This window comes from Poecilia latipinna, unplaced genomic scaffold, assembly GCF_001443285.1.
Source record: "Poecilia latipinna isolate Pla-1442-1.1 unplaced genomic scaffold, P_latipinna-1.0 Scaffold722, whole genome shotgun sequence".
In the NCBI taxonomy this organism is placed as follows: Eukaryota; Metazoa; Chordata; class Actinopteri; order Cyprinodontiformes; family Poeciliidae; genus Poecilia; species Poecilia latipinna.
The window spans coordinates 132,748-153,777 of record NW_015113338.1 but is presented as its reverse complement, the minus strand read 5'-3'; positions in this window follow the sequence as shown (position 1 = coordinate 153,777).

Here is a 21,030-nt window from a genome sequence, read left to right as displayed (position 1 = left end):
CTGGTCTGATTAATATGATCGCATTTTTAATTGATTGATGTCACAAGTAAAAATACTAAATATGTGGGTTTAGATATAATAGGTCTGCTTAAAATGAAACCTCAGGTTTCATTTCTTAGTGTTTTTGTTTATGTTTCATCGGCTCACAGATCCTTTCAGTTCAGTTTCCGTTGTCTTGATAAGTCTCTCTCCTTCAGTTCGCTCTGCCACAGCTGTTCTGCATCACCTCTGATTGGCTCTTCTAGTTCCTCTGTCACTTTCCTCCTCTGCCTCAGTTTTCATGCTCCTGGTTTCTCACTGCTTCTGTTCTGAATTCTTCCGATGCCTATAACTTATTCCACGCTCCATTTCCTATTGACCTTGTTCAAGTTTTCTCTTTTCAACTTTTGTTAAACCTTCTATTCTCAAGTTGCTGTCTTCTGTTTGAACCTCCTTCAAACACACAAAACACGATGGTCAATATACGTCTGTATGTACGATTTTAGTTGTGATGAAACATACAGAATCAAATAAATAAATATAACCTTATGTTCAATTTCCCAAGTTTTCTGAGACATTAGACACCGTAAGCATGAGAGAGAGAGAAAAAGAACTAAAACACAGATCTATCTATATTTTTTTCTGCTATGGAATGCAAAAGGTGTTCACTGTATTGATCGTAAACAAGATGTTATTTTTTTGTTCTTTATTTTGTAACCCTGCAAAGCATTTAACGTTTTATCTTCCGCTCTTTCATTTTAATGCAGCAGTGATGATCGCAGAATAATAGGTAAGAAAGCAGTTTAACATCCAGCTTTCAAAATGGTACTTAACAGCAAATGTTTCAATGTCTTAAAAAAAAATCAAAACTTTTTCTTTTTGATGAAGCTGCTTTAAAAACGTTCACCTTTTTTCCCCCTTTGTCTTGATTATCGCTCTTTTATGCCTTTTGGCTGGTTTGCTTGTGTGCGGCGATTCTGTCTCAGAAATGAAAAAGGGAGATATTTGATTTTCACAGAAATAATGTTTTCTAATATTGTCACATTAGTTCTTTGTAGTTCATGTGAAACCAGAACCTGGCTTGAACCAAAATGTTGTCATAAGATTTGCTGCATTTGGATTTCTTTAGAAAGTTTGCTACTTATGCTTTGAATTAGTGGCGACTTCAAACTCTGACAGATCGGTGTGCCTGCTTACGTATGTGTGAGAAATAAGCATGTTTTTTTTTTGTTTGTTTGTTTTTTTGGATTCTACCCACATTCCCAACGGTCCAGCTCAGGTCGACTTGAACCTCCTAAACGGCCTCAGACATGCAGACTGTGAATGTCTGCATGTCTGTGTTATCTCTGCGTTGGACTGGTAGCCTGTCCAAAGTGTCTTTCCACATCTCACCTAATGGGCTTTAGCTGGCCAATAACCTTCAAAAGAGGAGGAGGAGGAGAAAAAAAAGGAAGAAAAGAAAGTTGGATGAGAGAATGAATAAATGAAGGCTGATGTTTTGAAAGGTTCCTCGGCAACGCGGCTAAATTAGCCGCTGGCTCCGTCCAAGGTGCTGGAATCCTTCATGGCCAGATGAGCTCAGCTTTTTAGACATCTGTCCACGGTGCTGAAATCCAGCAGCGAGCGCAGAGCCACCTAACACACACACACACACACACACACACACACACACACACACACACACACACACACACACACACACACACACACACATGCAGACACATATGAGATATATATGCACCCAGTCCAAATGTGCTTGTAGCTGCTCCACTTTTTAAGAAAAAGACAATTTAAAAGTCACAACTATTTCAGTTTTTTATTGTTTTTAAATGGTCGTATATTTGTTTCTCGTTTTGAGTCTGGATCACAGTGTTTAGACTGAAATGAGATTTCCAGAGTTTTTCATCTAATTATTAGTGTTGCACCGATTGCAGTTTTCTGGCCAATCTGCAATATTTAAAAAGCCTGATCTGCCGATTCCATTTTTTTGTTGTTGTTGTTTTTTGGTCTGAAATGTTGCTGAATATAGCAAAAAAAATCAAAAATAAAGATGCTGAGTTCAGCACATTTATCAGCTTGCTGATTTATTGGTGCACCTCTACTCATTATGATTTTTAAGATTGTTTAGTGACCATTTTGCAAATTATTGCATATTTTTATTTTAGTGTGTAAGTAATGCTGTAAAATTTTGAAAGTAGTTGAGCGGGGGTCTCTAAGTGATGACGCAGTCTTCATTTAGGAGAATTTTGTACTATTCTAATTACAATTTGGCGGTGATTGCAGAATTTGTCCCACATCTGTCATTAACTTGGCCAGAAGGCGCGCATTTGATTAGACGGAGGATAATTATTGTTATTTTTTATCTACAGGAGTTCATAAAGCTCTTCAGGAGAGATTAAATGCTCTCCATCCAGCAGAATATGCATCGTGTTCATCACCGGGTAGAAACTCGTTCAGCTTTTCTTGGAAAATTCTGACAAACAGCTTCAGCAAGTGGAAAAGATCAGAGGTGAAGAGAACAGCTACTACCCACAAAACATATATTAAATACTCCAGTTTGATTGATTACGAGGGATTTCTGTGGTGGGGGGAATGTTTGAGTAGTTGATACATTTATAATGAGAACAACAAAACGTCTTCCATGTTGCTTCGATTCCACCTCAACGCACATTTTCCTGTAACACACACGCACACGCGCCTCCGTCTGATTAATCAGAGAGGGTGAAACAAATTTGACAGCTAAGATTTATTTCCAGTGGTTCGCTGTATTTACATCCAATGTTTTTTTTGCGAGGCGATGTTTTCCATCTCTATTTATGAACCGGTGTTTCTCCCTCAGCTTTGTGTGGGTTTGCATGTAGGTGAATTTCCATGGCCTTATGCTCCATCTGCATAGAGATCTTTGCCAAAAAAAACAAAAAAAAGATATAAAAACAGTTACAGCTGAAACACCGGTTGAAACAGAAGTTCACTTTAATTTGTGTTTTTTAATTGTCTGAGAAAGGGTCAAGTTAGCTTCACGTGTGCAGCGGTTTTGCCTTTTATGACGTGTATAATTCTGTTTCAACTCCTAAAAAAAACATCACTAGAAACTATATTTTGTCCCAGAACCAATTTTTATTTATTTTTTTTTTCCAGCACTGCAAGATGGCATATTTATCGCTTTGGTGAATTTATATTCAGCAGGAGTGTGTGCTCAGCAGCGTGCAGCTCGCTAAGTATTCAGTGCTAAATAGTTTATTACTGGTCTGCTAACTCATCTGTACCTGCCAGAGACGCACACATGGAAACACACTGAGGGGAGAGGAAACCTGTGGGCTCTGCTGATGCTGCACCTGCTTCTCGAAAGGAAGGCACACTTCTGAAAATACCTCATATTTAGTGCTCATCTTTTGAAATAATAATCTAAAGGAACTTTTTTAAAAACAAACATGTAATTAAGTGTATTTTTAAGCATTTTTAAATGGAGAAAAGAGTAACACTTTATTTGAAGGGGGGTGAATAAGACTGACATGACACTTTCATAAACATGACATAACACATGTCATGAACATGAATAAGCCTTCATGAATATTTATGACTGTTGTCATAAAGCGTCATTCGGTAAATTATGACACTTTTAATACAAAGTTGACATTATTCAAAATGTCTTTGTTATGACAACTTCACATTAAGCAAGAAATCATTACTGTTTAAACTTTACCTTTAATAACATAAAGTTATCTAATTTTTAAAGTGAAATCAGTAATACTTTTATAACAAATTTATATCAGTAATGATTTTTTTTAAAGTGTCATAATTTACCGAATGACGCTTTATGACAACAGTCATAAATATTCATGAAGGCTTATTCATGTTCATGACAGGTGTTATGTCATGTTTATGACAGTGTCATGACAGTCTTATTCACCCCCCTTCAAATAAAGTGTTACCGAGAAAAGTTTCATATCAGATCCATTGTTGTTTTTTCACCTAAACCAGTACTCATTTCTCACTGTTTTGTTTAAAATCCAGTTTTCCTCACAGCTTTTTGGTGTGAAAATATGTTTCCAGTGAATAAATTCAGTGGATGAAAACATATGGAGAAATTAAAGGGTTTTCATCTCTTCTCAGTGGCGTACCTCCGCTTTATGATGGAGATGAATAGAGCCGCGCTGTGACTGTGAAATGCAATCTCATATTTTGGAACCGATGTAGTGAAGAAAAAAAAAAAAGATCTCCCAGAGTTTGATGTGCTATTAGTGCACATCTTGCTGTTATAGATAATGTCTTCGTCTGATGCTAAATAGTCTGCGTGAGTCGCTTAGAGGTCTAAATCCATTTTTTTTAAAAAATACTAATGTTTGTTCCTGTTGCCAAAAGCATTTTATTTTCCGATCCTTACTTAGCTGCCTATGGCTCGTTCTTCAATAAATCACCTTGAAAGCAATTTGTGCAATATCTATTTAACCATATTTGTAATAAGTTGCTAAATGTAGCATTTCAAGCTGCAGTAGAATCCGTCACGTACATGCACTCAAATAAAAGTGGCCACTGAACTCAGTCTGCGTTTTTTAAATCCAAACTGAAAATATTGAAAAAAACAAAATGGTGTCGCTCTCTACTTTAACTTTGCTGGTTCCTGGGTGATCAACATCTCTCTGGTTGACACTGAACTACATCCACAAAAAAAAATGCATATTGGACTTGAAGGGTTTCCTAAAATAGCAATAGCAACATGCTAGCTTCTTTTTCTCTCATTGAGGCCGCCATCTTGTAAGTATAGTACGTTTTAGGTTGCCATTTTGTGAGTGTACTATGTTTAGGTTGCCCTGTTATAAAGTCCAAAACAAAAAAATAAATCTATCATCCTTGGGAATCAATCATCCAAAACTTATTTATTTAATCCAGCAAATTATTTACTGAAACCTCTCTTACAAAAATGTAAGTAATTTTATGTAAGAGTCATTAGATGAAAACACTGACAGGATTAAACTTTAACTTGATGTGCTTTTGCCAATATGAGCGCAGTCTTTTATTGGATGAGCCAAACTGTCACTCCATCATTTTAAGTAATATTTTCTTTCCAATTAAATTTTCTGTGTTAATTTAACAGACCTCAACTCTTTTTTTCTATTCATATGTTGTCTTGTTCCACATGGTAAACAGATCATTTCATGTATATTTTTAATCATAGTGTCTCAGCTTGTTTCTTCTTTATCATGAATTATAAAGGAAAATAACTTAGAAAATCCTCCAAACTCTTGGATAAGTTAAAATAAATGGACATTATTTTTTGTAGATTTATAGAACATAATGGGTATAATGTAATATTTAATATTGGTGATTCTGTTCCCAGTTTATTCCAAACAAACTTCCAAGTTTTTTCATTAAAAACCAAAAAAAATCTCAAAAACTTCAAAGGTGTGCAAGAGTGAAGTGATCACAAAATCCTGCTAGTTTCTTCTCATCTTATCAATTCTGCTCTTTTATTTTCTGTATTCTCTCTGAGCCTCCGTCTTCCTTTGAGCATCGCTGAAGATAATATCTGACATTTACGCCGTTTTAACTGTTGCAGCACCCAAGCCCACATGGTAACACAACAGCAGCAGCAACAGCCAAACGTGCCGAGCCGCCACCGCCTTTATCTCAACGCTATTATTGACAGAGGCAAACTCAGTGAGGATGGACGACTCTAACAACACCACAGTTGGAAGACGCACACACACTCTCTCACACACACACCGAGCGCCAGGAAGGTTTCACCTCCTTGTGAGTGTGTGGGCACTTTCTGACATCCTGCATTAAGCATCCGGCCAGGTCTTGGACCCACAGAGATATCTGAGTCACGCTGATTAGTCAGTCCTGCTCAGTTCGGCAAAAAGCAGCCTGGCTGCCGCCTAGTTTATATGCTGTGGGTGTGTGTGTGTGTGCATGTGTGTGTGGCTATTTGTGTGACGGGCAGGTAGAATATTAGCCTGCGAGGAGCTAGGTCCTTGTTAGCAAGCATGTGGCAAGCGGGCAGATGTAGAGTGACAGAAAGGTTCACGGCGTTCTCTCAGATGGGCTGACAGGAAACATGCATTTACCCAGGAACACACGCACACACACACGCGCGGACAAACACAAATCATTTATTCCCTCTTGCTTATCTTGCTACAGTGCAAGACTAACAAACCATCAGGTGGACATAGACAAACAGCTTGTGTCAGTCATGTGAAGGTGTTGGCTTGTTCAATTACATTTAACATTTTTACTCACAGTTTTTAACATTTTTATCCCCGGATGTGTGTCATCCAGGGATAAATTGTTTCAGCCTTCACACAGAGGAACGCCTGAACAAAAGACGCTGCTGAGATTTCAGATGTTAGAATAAGTCTTAAAGGGGCAGTGTTATGTGTTTTCCAGGCACATTTATCCTTTTCATAGCACAACCAAGTAAGTTTGTTCCCTTTAGTTGTTATAGAATTGTTCTATATATCAAATATGGCTTAAAAGAAATGTAACTTTGTAATTTAAAATGTCTCTGTCTGTTTAAGAAACTCCTGCTCTTTCTGAAACTCAGCCTTCAGAAAGTCATCACAACATGTCTCCTCTATTACTTCTTTAACAACCTTTTTACCAGCTTTGCTCAGAGACGTAGCTCCTATAATGAATTCAGTAGATGCACACCTGTAATTAACAACCAGTTGTTTGCTAATTGCTGCTGGCTAGTCTGAAGGAGCTGAGAGGGGAAGTCGCAGGGGAGGGCTGCTCTGTGAGGCGGAAGCTCAGAAGCTTGGAAACTGCAGCTTCGGCTTGAAGGTGGCGCTAACTCCTCGCAGCTGAATGGTTGCCATGGGAGATTAAAGGATTTCTCAAACATGCATGAAATAATCAAAGTAACATTCCAGGTCTGTTTTTGATGAGGGAATGACATCATGGCACGATCCAAAGCTAAAAAAAAAAAGTCGATCGTACAGGACACTGCCCCTTTAAGAGTCAGATTCCAGGCGTAAGAGACATCCCTGGATACTGTAGAATTTTGATGATTTCTGTTTTTGAGTGTCAAGAAATGGTGAACTGCCGTGTTGACATAATGCCTTTGAAAGGAGTTCAGCAACAGACTTGCATATTAACACATCACTTGGCTCATGGCATCGTACCATCTGTGCCCATTAGAAGCTGTGACATTCCTCCCAGAGGCCTCAGAGAAATGGTGACAAAGGCAGAGGAGTGGCCAAGCCAAGACAGAATCTAGGAGAGAAATCTGAGTGAAGTCTGACTGCCACTCTCCTGTCTGGCTGTGGATCTCCACGGCTTTAGAGCAGAGGTCTGCAACCTGTGGCTCCGGAGCCACGAGTGGCTCTTTGGACCTTCAACAATGGCTCTTAAAGGGGCAGTGTTATGTAAAATCCACTTTCTTGAGTTCTTTTTATAATGTTATTCCCTCATTATAAACATACCTGGAGTGTTGCTTTGTCTCTTTCATGGATGTTTGAGAAATCCTTTAATCTCCCGTGGCAACCACTCAGCTGTACAAAACGCCTGGGAGGACCAAGAGGAGGAGCTTTATTCTCGAAGGCGGAGCTAGGTCCACCCAGGCATTTTGAACAATTTGATGGTTGCCACGGGAGATTAAAGGATTTCTCAAACATGCATGAAAGGATCAAGACAAAGAAGTTGATTTTCCTTAACACTGCCCCTTTAATAACATCATTTAGGTTGACAATCATTTCTCGGAAAGTTTGCGGTTTTATCAAAACCTTTAAAGTTTTCGCTGACGAGTTGAATGTTGATTGATAAGAAAGTTAAAGTTCAAAACTTTAAATTCTTTCTCTGTCCTTAATGTGTTCGTCTTGGTAATTGTTCCCAAATATTCTCTAAAAAGCCTCTTAGGTTTTCACAGAATGAGTGTTTGGTTTAAATTCCTCTGATGTAAGATCAAATTAGATTAGAAAGAACCATCTTATCTAAAATGAAAGAGACAATTGTATGTGTATATTAGAAAACAAAAACTATCATTTTGTTTTTCTCCACAATGGTATTTTAATGTGCTTCATCTCATTGCTGTGTTTGTTTTGTTCTTTTCCTTAGCACTGTGCCATTTCAGTTTAATCGCACGGCTCTCTGTGTTTACTGTGATAATTTCCGCTAATACGGACGATTGTTTTCAACAAACGTCAACAACAATGAACCTGCTGCACACCACCTGGATTCAGGACAAAAGATGACATTCTGCTGTGCTGAGATAGAATCCGAACGTCTGAGTGTTATTTGCTCATTTCAGCTGGATAATAAAAGGTTAGTCACAGATTGACACCGAACTACTGTGCCTTACAGAATTGCTCATAACCTTTGAACTTTTCCACATTTTACCTTGTTACGACAACAAAACCCAACGCCTTTATAATGGGCTTTCATACAAACACAAAGTAGCCCATAATTGTGAAGATAAAGGAAGTTGATAGGAGGTTATAATTTGACATGTGGGACAAGCAGGCCTTTACTCCTCAATGAAACATTAATTAGTAAATTAAATGCAAAAACACAAATTTTTTTTGTTTGGTGCAAATATCTTAGTAAACTTGGAATAAAACAAAACTAACATATAAGTAAACTTTCAGCAAGATATAGGAGAGTGTTGATGAAAAAATAGATGATTTCACTTACAACATGGGGAAAAGTGAAATAATCTGCCAATTGAAGCAGTACTTTTTCATCAATATTAAGAAATTATTGATGTAAAAGAAGCTCCTACATCTTTCTGAAAAGTTATTTGTAAGTTAGTTTTGTCTTATGTCAAGTGTATTGAGTTGTTTTCACTCTCTACTAGGCCAGAAATGTTGGGTGTTTTTGACATTTATTAATTTATGCTGTGATAATTTCACATTTTAGAGCTGAAAACAAACTGAAATTCACTGTTTCATGTAAATGTTAAAAAAAACTTTGGTTAAAATAGAAATAGGTGGTGGAAAATATCCACAAACATCCAAAACCAGCATAACGAGCAACAAAATCAGAGTCAACAAAACAACAAGTGGGAGGTGCTGTGGCGGTGCAGGGGTTAAGGCCTCAGTCTTCAACGTGGCCGTCGCAGGTTCGATTCCTGGCCTGGTGACCTTTGTCACACGTCTTCCGTCTCTCTTTGCCTACTTTTCTGTCTTAGCAGTTTCAAATAAAGGAAACTAGAGCCAAAAAAACAAAATAATATCACTGTCCACTTGTTGATGTAACTACTGGATTCTAAGTAAATCCACATTCGACATTTGCATTTCACGGATGTGCCACCTGCCACTTCGCACATTTCCCCTCCCCCCGTCTGTCCCGTTGCACCGGTACTTGAAAAGCTCCAGAGTCTCGTCCGTCTCGGGTTTTGGTCCAGAGGACCTTCCAATTTCACAGTGGCTTACAGAATGGTAATGCGGGCCGGCCGCAGAGGGAAACCGAACTCTTAACCCAGGTGGTGTTTGAGTCGTGCCTTTCTCCATTAAGCTTCACTGAGAATAATGACCCTGATCCCCGCTGATGCGGTTGTGCTGCGGCGCGGGTCAACAGGTGCAGCTGGTGCTGCTTTTCCACACAGTGAGGGGCGTGAGGAGAGGAATGATTGTGTCCACCTGAAACTCACAGAGTTGGGTAAATATTAGTCTGAACTCCAAAACAAACAGAGATAATGCTTTTAGATTATAGATGTTTTCTCTCTGTCTGCTTAGAAATGAGAATACAAACATTCAAATAATAATAATAATACTCATACTAATAATAAATTAGGCTTTTTCAATGATGTCCAACAAAGTTAAATGCAGGGGGGAAAAAATGTCTTTTGAAGGAAGTGACTTTCTAATAAGATGAAAACTTTAATTTGCTTATGACACATTTTCTGTCTTTGCTAATCAGCTGCAGTGCTATTACTGTTGGCAAGAAATATAGAAATTAAGAGGCAAAACATAATGTTCAGCTTAGTATTCACCATAGTGACAAGAAAAAAGAATAAGTTGCTGTAAGGTTGTCCTACATCCTGGCACTCTGTCAAAAGAATAGCTGGCTAACCACCTCTAATTGGACAGTCAAATTACTGGTTGGACATTCACAATAATGGCAGCAGAGAGCTGAGAATTAGTAAGAGTTATGTGTGATTTGGATCATTTTTACATTACTGATTTGATGATGATATTTTTGATTAACTCTTTGAGGTGATATGTAAGGCTTTCTTCATGCATTTATGATTTTTAAAAAATCTGTTTTTATTAGTTTGGACTGAGTTTGACAAATTAGGATAAAAGAAAAGGACAGAGAGCTAAAGTTCACAAGTAAAAAAAAACCCAAACTTTCCAATGAAAAATAAAAAGCTACTGGTCCAATTTGTGAGATTTTTCCCTAAGCTTTCACAGAAACATTTTACATTAAATCTCAGCCGCATGTGGCTCTATACGCCGTGGTTTGTTTGCCTATAGCCACAGGCACTGACATTTTCAACAGTAAACAAACATGATCTGGCTGGTTGATTTTTATTTATTTATTATTTTTTATTGACTGAGCCCCGTGGTGGAATACTACCTTGGCATTTTGCATATTTTCCGGCTCCCGTGTGTATCAAGATCCTCTCTGCTTCGGAGTTTCCATGGGTTTCTGTTTGCTCTGAGTGACATTCATTTAGAAACCAAATGCGACAGAAAATAAGGATTTTTTAGACATTTTTATTAACTTATTGCAGGGCCTCAATCAAATTCCTCATCACACTTAAGTATTTTAAAGTATTTTGGTGAAACCGGGCCTGGGTTTCTTGATACATCATCTTTTTGTTTCACTCACTTTAAATGTAAATTATCTCCATTTTTGACATTTGATGCACACATTGAGCATCTCTGAGCTCCAACAAGGTAATATTGAAAAGAAATCTCAAAAGAGACACATATACATAAAGGACTTTAGTAAAACGCTGTGCATGCTCATTCAGTCATGAACTTCTCTCCTCTCATTTCCTGCATCTCCATTTCCACACACACACACACACACACACATTACAAAGAAATCTATACCATTCCCTTTTCTCAATTTGCCCACATATCGCACCTGATTCTTTTCCAGTTTAACCATGCACCTTTTTTTATTACAGTTCTTCTCTTTGTCCTTTGTATTTCACTTTTATATACCTTTCAGGGATCTCTGGTCCAACCTTCCAGCCATCCTCCTTTCTACCAGCTTGATTTTCTGAACACTGTTAGAATATGGAAATGTTTTTTTTTTTGAGGCTTATGACTTATTCAAAATGGTGGTGTAGTTGGTGAGCGACAGCATAAAAAGCTGTGCGGTGGCAGAGACTGATAACAAATATGAACACATAAGCCCCCAGGAGAAGACGAGCATATTTTAAACTCTGACCTCAGGCAGTGTGGATGACTGGCACTGCACCGTGTTGGATCCTATTTCTCAGTACACATCGGACAAAGAAAGTATCTTTTATTGTTGATTAAATGTAAGCAGAGATAATAGGCAGAAAGCACAAATAAACCACATGTTCACCATAAATCTGATTAGTTTGTGCTTCTCTTTTCAACCCATCCTGGATGTCATGTCAAAGTACAAAAACTGCTAATCTGTTGAGATATTTACATTTACTTTTTTCAGTATTCTACAGACATAGGGTGCATTCAACTCATGAAACTTGAAATAAATAGTATTTTTTTGTGTTGCTTGTAAACTTGTTTTATAATTTCACACACAGCAGAATCAACTTAAGTGTCTTGTCATGTAATTGGATTAAAAAGTTTCTACTTGCTGTAAGTTAAGCTGTTTATTTTCTTTATTATTTGTGCTCCTAATTATGTTTCTGATGGCCAGACACACAGCAGCTGTTTACTTTGTTAAAAAAAACAACACCTTTTTCCCTCTGAGTTGCTCAAGTTCCTAGCTGTCAGATAAAGGAGGAGTTTTCGTTTTAGAGATTAACTCTGAGACATAGTTATACAGAAATGGACAGCAAAGGTTGGGATGATTAATGAACTCTTGAGTTTGAATGTAATACGGTTATAAACAACATTTCAATCAACACCCTCTGGGGTTTCCTTCTTTATTAAAAGCCTGGGACAAAGGATTAGGCGGGCGATGGAGAAAAAGAAGCCACAGTGATTTGATCCAAAGCCAGCAGCCTATATGTGCCTCCAGAGACAGTCGAGTAAACCTTCTGTTGTCTCATTTCACTACTGAGTAACTCCTCTCCTCACCAGCTGCTGCCGTGCAGTTAAATACCATTTGGCCTTAAAAAAAATGATTACTATTTCTCAGCTGTGCAGCTCAAACAGAGAACAGACACCAAACCCCGCTTAACACAATGTTTAGCGAGAGTTGCAGTTTCTCCTGTTTGATTTCCCTCGTGTTTGTTATTGCTCCCCAACTGGTCTCCTTTACCGCTTCGGCAATAAACTAATCACAAAGACACACGAGCCGGTGAACTCTCAAACCCACGCCCGCAGGTTCCTCAGCTGATCTGTCCTGCTGAGATTTTTTTTTCTCCCCTCAACTCTCACCCTTACACTCCCACTCCTTCATCCCTCCTAGAGCCTAATTAATTGACCCGCTTGAGCCAGCTTCGATATCTTTCTGGCACACTAGATGTCGAAGTTGGCTCCAAAGAGGCAACCACTCCCTCTTGGTCTGGTCGGTAACGTATGTTTTCCGTTACCTTTTTCATGTTTCCCAATGTGGTTTTTCTTTTTTACATGGAAACTTCCATCAACCATAAAGGTGGGCAAATCGAAAATACGGAAATAAGTTTGTTTTATGGAATCATGACAATTTTGAAAAAACTCACATTTTTCGATAAAAAAAGTTTTGGTGCTGGGACTTTGTTTTTTGTTTTGTTTTTGTTTTTTTCGGCCACATGGAAGTAAATGTATTTCAATAAGTTATTTTAACTTATGTTTAACAATAAAGATTTAACATATTATAGTTGTATTATTTAAAAAAACAATTGAAAATTTGATTCAAAATGTATTTCATCTTTTTTATTTTAAAATTTTTTCTTCTCATCGTCCATGGCATCCACTTTGAAAAACACTGATCTAAAATATCTAATCTTCCTTCTCCATGGTTTTGGCTAGACAACAAAGTGAGCTGACTAAAAGAGTACAGTACTGGAGACAGGTGTGTGTTTTTATCCCATCCTTTGCTCCGTTCCGTGCACGATGCTTTCTCGGTGAATCTGCAGATTCCCCCCTCCGACACTTTTCATATGTAAAGACGCAGCCCACCTGCACTCCCTCTAAAGACCACAGAACCATGCTCTCATTCTGTCGCTCCACACACTGTAATTACCAGGGAACAAAGATTTAGTCACACTGCTGTTTGCTTCACTTGCATCACTATCATCCTAATAATCAAGTTTTCAGGGACCTCATTGCTTTGATAGTGAGATAAGTAACAATATGATTCTAAACAGCGACGATTATTCACAGCGAGGAACGTGTAACATCGGAACGTGTTACTCACACTGTCTACCGTTCAGATTTTTACAGACTCAAAATGACAACGTACAGTACCTTGCAAATGTTTTCACCTTTTTTTTTTTTAACCGATGTATTTTATTGAGATTTTATTAATTTGAAGGAACATACACGCGGTTGAAATCTTTCAGGATTCTTAAGTTTCCTCACAAAGGCTCACAGTTGGCTAGACTGGATGAAGAACAATCGATAAAAGTCCCTTTGTCACAGTTAAATTATAACCAATATTTAACACTGGAACTCGGAGACATTTTAAATATCCAAAATAAATCAACAAAACAACGAACAGAATGAATTCTGAAGCCAACTTCGACGTCTAGTCTGCCAGAAAGATATCGAAGCTAAGTCTAAGCAAAACTGTCCTTCAAACAAAAAAAAACAAAAAAACAGTCTAGTTGAGACAAAAGCACCAGACTGAAGGGTTTCGCCATCCAAATGAAAAATTATAAATCATGCTAATGAAAATTATTATTTAATTTACTACGTGACTAATTGATTTATTGAAAAAAGACTAGTTATCAACGCTGAAAAATGCATGAAACACTTTTCATATTCTTATTAGAAAATAAAATCCTATCTCTTTACAACCCTATGCAACTTTGTGTTTAAAAGCCTGTATCACGGTGACAATTTCCCACGCTCCTTATCAAGTTTGGCCTCGTATGAAGTTTTGCTGGAGGCGTGAGCCGCTGCTCTCCTGCGAATTAACTCAGAGTTTTAGCAATTCTGGTAGTCTGCCATCAAAGGTCACGAGAAAGTTTTTAGCGGCACCTTTCGGCTAATTACCTGGTTATAAATGCACTTTGCATTTAAAATTTATATAGCTGTCAAATGACTGGCAGTAGACCTGACACTGAGAAGTGACTGAGCAGATGGAGGTGCAGACAGACTGATGGAGTCGGGGTAGGAGTCGAAAACAAGAGGGATCCAAAAAACAAAAACAAAAAAAAAACGAATGGGAGAGGTGAAGGGGAGACAACGGGAAGTTTGGCGATGACAGACTGATTAGAAGAATGAGTGAGATAAGTGGAGACGGAGACAAACGGTAAGCCTTCTGTCCTACTTTGCTTTCCAAAGAGGACGGCGCAGCACTTACAACATGATGGACCGGAGGAGAAAAACAGCATAATTAATCAGGGAAATGGGGCTGATATTGATATTTTAAACTCTCAAACACGCTGTGTCCCCGCTCCGCTCCGATGCATGTTTTATTAAACGTGGAGAATTTCTTTCAACAATGTTCAAAAGTGAAACCCGCCCTACAACTGCAACATGCTGTTCTATATAAGTGTACATCGAAGAAAATATAATTATAACAAAATAATAATAATAATAATAATAATAATAATAATAATAATAATAATAATAATAATAAACATGTATAACATTTTTCAATACTGGTACTGATTTAAAGAAAGCAACACTAGTTGTGCAATTTGAAATTGGGCCTCTGTCTCTTTAAGAAGCTCCTGCTCTGTATAAGACTCCGCCTTCAGCATGTCATCACTACAATGTTTCTCCATTAGGCTGTCTTAACAGTAGCTGTTAATGGTGTTGGACTGCTCTTAATGACCCCTATGTATATAATATATATATAAAATCTTATTTCAAACTTCATAGTTTAAATTTTTTTTTTATCTTCTGAGAGATTCCCCTTTTAATCATTACTAAGATGCACACTGCTTGACTGAATGAAAATCATTTAGATCTAAATTTTTGGGCTTACCTGTAATTAAAAAAAGAAAACTTAGAAAACTGCCTAGTTGTTTTTTTCTTGTTGTGTTTTTTTGTTGTTGTTGTTTTTGTAGGCATTGACCGCATTAGCATTTCAGGAACCTTTTCATTTGTTGCCTTCACAAACATATGATAAAATGATGGGCATGTACCACTTATCTCCAGCTTATTACCAGCATGTGACAGCGTGGGTTCGCCCGTAAGCCGTTTTACCTTTATTTCTGTTGAAGATGGAATGCTAATCACGGGATGATTAAAGAACGGGCGAGGGAAGCAGTCGGTTTGAAGGGAGCCGCGACCATAAAAAAAAAATAAATAAAAAGAGGGGAGGCATCAAAAAGTGAGATAAATCCTGTTAAGGTGGTATTAATGTTCTTATGCATACTGATAACCGCTGCGCACGCATGTTTGTGTGTGCTTGTGTGAGAAAAGAGAGACAGTGTAAGAGTGCTATAGGCTCATTAGGCTACAGGGTAGAATAGCTAAAAAGGATTATACCAGCGCAGATTATTCACGCATGAAATACTGGTACCAAGGAGGAAAAGGGAGAACGAGAAGGAGAGATGAAGAGCGGCTGAATGTGTATGAGGAGTTGAGAGTATAAATATGTATGTCTGGGAATATATGGGGCGGAGGGGGCGAGGAGTAGCAAGCAAGAGTGAGGAAGAGGGCTTGAGCAGGGTGTGGGTGAGAGCAGGCTGCGAACGGATGATTTCTGAGATTTAAGATAGAGCTTGAGATTGAGAAATCTGCCGAGTGTAACGGAATGAGGAAGTAGAAGATGGAGGGAGATAAAAAAAAAGGAGAGAAGAGGAAGACGAACTGGGATATAAACTCGGGCAGAGAGATGAGGAGGGAGAACGGAACACGAGTGAAAACCACAAAGTGGAGAAAAGAGAACTGGAGCTGAGAGAGGAGATAAAACGGGATGAAATCTGAGATTGGAGGAGGAAACGGCTAAGGATGAAGGATGTTTGTCCAGCACATCCCACAGACGCCCCGTTATATTAAGATCTGGGAAACTTGGAGGCCAAGTCAACACGTCGAATGAAATGTGGTCCTCGAACCATTTGGTGTTTTAATGAAAGCATGTACATGGTCTGTAAGAAACAACAAGGCTTAGGTAGGTAGCGCGTGTCATAAGAAAATGTCAGTGGATGGCAGAACTAAAGGTAGGGCCCCATAAAATCCATTTAATTTTTTTTCCAAATTCCACTTTTTCTATTTTTATTTTTATTTATTTCATTTTAGCCATATTTAATAAACCAAAAAATATGTAATTATGGTGTGAATGAAAAAAACACTGAAAAGAGAGCTAGCTTCTTAAAGGAGCTAGCTTTTGAAGCTCTTGATGGTAGCTTCTAGAAACATAGAAGCTAGCTCTCTGTCAGAAGCTTGCTAGCTACGACTAGCAGAAGCTTCTGCATGCTATATGTTCTTAGCTAACTTTTCCAGCTATCTTTTCTGTTTCTGAGTAGTGGTCATATTTTTGCAGCTCCAAACTTACAGAACAGTTTTCTCCCGGTTCATGGCAAACCTGCTTGCCATGAACCTTGCACTAAGCTTCAAGGTATTTATTCTTAGGGGAAGTTGTTGATGTCTACGAGTGTTTTTCACTGTGGTTGACCGATTTATTCTGTCTGTGTGGAGAGGAGAATTGAGCAGACGCAGAGCTGAGTCCCGTGTAGCCAGGTAACAGTGGACAGGAGCTACAGAGGCCAAAACAGTACAGAAATTACTGTATATCCTTCCTTTATCACCAATATCAGCTAATTCTGTGAAATTCACCTTTTTCCACATGGATTTCATTTTGTTTACATAAATATATAACAGTTTCCCTGAGGAAGATAGATCAAGCTAATCCAGTGGGTTTGCTTGTTTCCCATAGTAAATCCTGGTTAGCATTTCCCAGGTAAGTGAAGAAAAGAAGGAAGGAAGGAAAGAACAATCCAAGGGCAACAAATACTTTTACATGAACAAATATGTATAGATGGAACTGTAGGATGGAGGGACTGTCGGTTTCAGTAAATACAACTGAGTGGCATCTGTAGCCAATGAATTGGAAAGGCAAAGAAGGAGCCACGCACTCCCACTTTCATTTGCACAAAGAAGCAACAGGGTACGCAAATATTCACAAAGAGCAGAAAGGATTTAACTTTCATCAAACCAAGTCATCCGCCAACACAACATTTGCACTCAATCACAGAAGGGACTTGGAATTTCGTGACATAAAATGTAATTTTATGCAAAGTGTGTGTAGTGAGGTGTACAATATGGGCAGATTTATATATAATATATGTGGACATATTTGTAGAAAGGGCAGCTAATCTCTTTAGTCAGTCAGAGCTCATTCGGTTCCAAACCTAGAATTAAACATTTACGCGGTTCTGGCTTAGCCATCGACCACACACACACACATACCCATGCACGCACGCACGCACACACATGCACGCACACACACACACACAGTATGTCTTTCTATCTTCACAAGGACTTTACATCGACTTCCATTCATTTTTCCTTCATTTCTATAGCCCCACCCTGATGCGTAACCCAAACCTAACTAGTGCTTTTACAAGCCTAATCCTAACTCTTCTTCTTATGGATCCCGTAAAGAGTAGTTGGTCCTCACAAAGCAGTATTTGTTGGAAAAAAACTGACCTTACAAGGTGAGAAATTCTAAAACACACACACACACACACGCACACACACACACACGCACACACACTCGCATACAAAGAGCACATTTTAAAAATGTATTTATTTTCACTCAGTCCTCACACACCAGATGTGATGTGATTTTTAAATTGTTCATCAACACTCTCCGCTCTTGTGCGCTTCTTTATGTGAGATTTTTTTTATGCTAATGCAATTCTTTGAAAAGTGTACTCCAGATGAGAAAATAAAGATGCAGATAGGGAAGTTGAAAATAGACTCCAGTGACACCTTAAATTAACTGCACTGGGCTATTAAACTTTAAAGTCTAAATGACTATTATCCTTGAGTATTATCATTCTGGTCTCTACACTTTCAGTTCCTTGCAAAAGTATTCACGCCTCTTGTGAAAATATCATACTCTTCCATTTTCTCCCTGAGCTGCTATTGCCGTCTGAAGAAAAGCACCGCTCCCGACCAAAAACAACCAATCAGAGCCAAGAGGAGGGTCTTAAAGCTGTCAGTGTTGCTTGTGTATGCACTGCTCAGTGAGCTAATGGCGAATAAACAACTTACTGTTACAGGAAAACTGTTTATCCACTGTCTTCAGTCGTCATTTTTTTCACCAGCATGCTGGAGTCGTAGGATCTTACTGGACTGGAATCTACAGAGTAAACACAGGAAGGCTAACTTTACCCGAGTTGCTGCTGTAAATTTAGACAATGTTATGCTGTGTCACTGTTGGCTGAATGTCAAGGCAAACAAACATGAAAAAAAGAGCACAATGGGAAAGTGCTGTTGGAAGAACACTTCTTCTGAAGGACTCACATTTGTGCTCTCAATATTTCTCTCCAGTAGACTTTGAGTCATTTGTACGAGCAAAACTGATGGATATTTATTTTTCTGTCTAAATTAAGTCGTTTTCAAATAAAGTATATTGTTATAACCAATCGTGGATTAGTGAATAGTTTTATCCCGTCTTCCACAAAACAATAAAGATTTGTGATTAACACTTTCCTTTCCCCTCCTGTCAGTTTTGTTGGGCAGCCATATGTTTGTAGGTTTTCCAGTTGCATGTTCTTCCCATTTTCAAACAATCGACTGAAAGATACTCCGACATGTTCAAAGCTTATAATACTGCTTCACAGCGTAACTTTTGGCATCTTCAGAGCTGCATCCCAGCTGCTGTGTTGTTCACTTTCACGATGCTGCTCGTTTTCTCTGATGGCCTTTAATGAATCACTGATATCTCTATGGAAAACCTAGATTTGAAAAACAATTAAATTTCACAAAACTCTTCACTATTTAGAGGATTTCTGAAGGTAGCTGGTTGGACTGAAACATTTAGAGACAGTAAAGAGTAATTTTTATGAGGAAAGAGAATGACATAAAGAAAAGTCAGCAAGGTTCTTTTGAAAAGGCCAAATTATCATTGGATATCACCTTAAGTGTGCATATTTATTCATACCATACCACATAACCAACAGACACCTCCTGTCTTCCACCTTTTATATTATCACTACATTCATTTTCTCCATACCTCTTCCAGTTTCACTCCTCCTGTATCCCTGAAACGAAGAAGAAAAAGAAACTTTCATGGAGATACAGTTAGCTTTAAGCTATCATCTCTACAAAGCCTTGTTTTCAGTTGCATGTCTGTCTCAGAAAAAGCAACTGACTTTACAGTTTTTCACACCTTTTGACTGGTTTGTCTGACAATTGTTAAATGAGATGGATAGAAAATTTCATTTGTCTCTATTTGAAAAATTCTGTTATGGAGCATATTAAAAATTCACAATCATGAGAATTACTTTAGAACATCTAGATTTAGTGAGATTCAAGCTGTTTCTTATTCATTTTTATTACATATAACCCTATGAATCGAACATGACTAAATCAGCTTCATACAAACCTTTTTTCTGCAGCAAGTCAACAGCAGAATATTGGGCATAACAAGCAAAGTTTTTTTTATTTTTTTGAGAGAGCGATCATTCAGCCAATCACAGGGATGCTTGCTCCTGCTTCTTCACAATCCCAGAAAGAGGGAAAGTGCCTTGGGGGAGAAAACGCTGTATGCATAACTGTGTGTGTGTGTGTTTTGCTGAGATAGAAAACACTTGAATTTCGAGAAGTGAATCCAAAGTGTGTTTTGATTTGACTAAATGTAATCCACTTCTTTATCAGATCCAGACACTCTGGGCAAAAGATGCTCGGTAAATGTCAGGAGCATTGGCAACAGAAAAATGAAGAAAGCCTTAGAGCTTTCACTTCAAAAACAAGCAACTGTTTCATGAATAGGAGCGTACAATTTAATAATTTGTTTTTCTTTCACAGTTGTATTCAAACTTTTAACTAGTCATGCACATGGGCTTCTAACATCTGAGGAGTTTTACCTTTTCTGTTCCTACTTTTACGTTTAAAACCATGTTTTATTTTTGTTTTTGCAGTAATCTTGTCTCACTCTGATGTTCATTTCGACTTCGTTTTTTACGTCATTTAGAACTTACCCTCATTTTTTTCTTGAGATTCAATGCCGAATAACATGATATTTTTAACTATTTTTTAAAGATGCACCTGTATGCGTACTATGTTTACATATGCATTCCACATATTGATTTAACCCACCAGCAACCCTCCCAACCCCACTAAGGGACAAGGGTGTAAAGAAAATGGATGGATGGATATTGATTTAACCATTACTTGTTCAAAGGGGACATTCTAAGGCTTCTTTGCCGTGAAGGTCTCTTTTTTGGGTCCCTTCCCAGGTTAATTGTTCTGACCTGACAGAGACATGCCTCTGAATTTGATCCTTTCTGCTCTCATAGGTCAGTTTTTCAGTTTCCTCTCTCACTGGTGAGGGTACTACAGCAGTGACTCTGCTCTCAGGGCGGACCTCAGACAAATGACACAATACTCTCTTGACTTTTCAACTCTAAGTGTAAGCAGTCAGTGTGGGCATGAATGTGCTGGGAAACCTGGGATGGAGCCACGACGGAAAATATGTACAGTAAAGTGTAGACAGAGAAAATCAGCTACCATCTAAATGATCTAATAAAAAAAAGAATATTGCTTTAAAGCAGCAACATTAGTGAGCCACAAAGAAGCTTTTTTAATTACGCTTTCACATGTATAATTAAGTTAAAAGAGCTTATGTTCTAAACGATTGCATTATCACTGAGAAGCTTCAGAGGGAGGCACG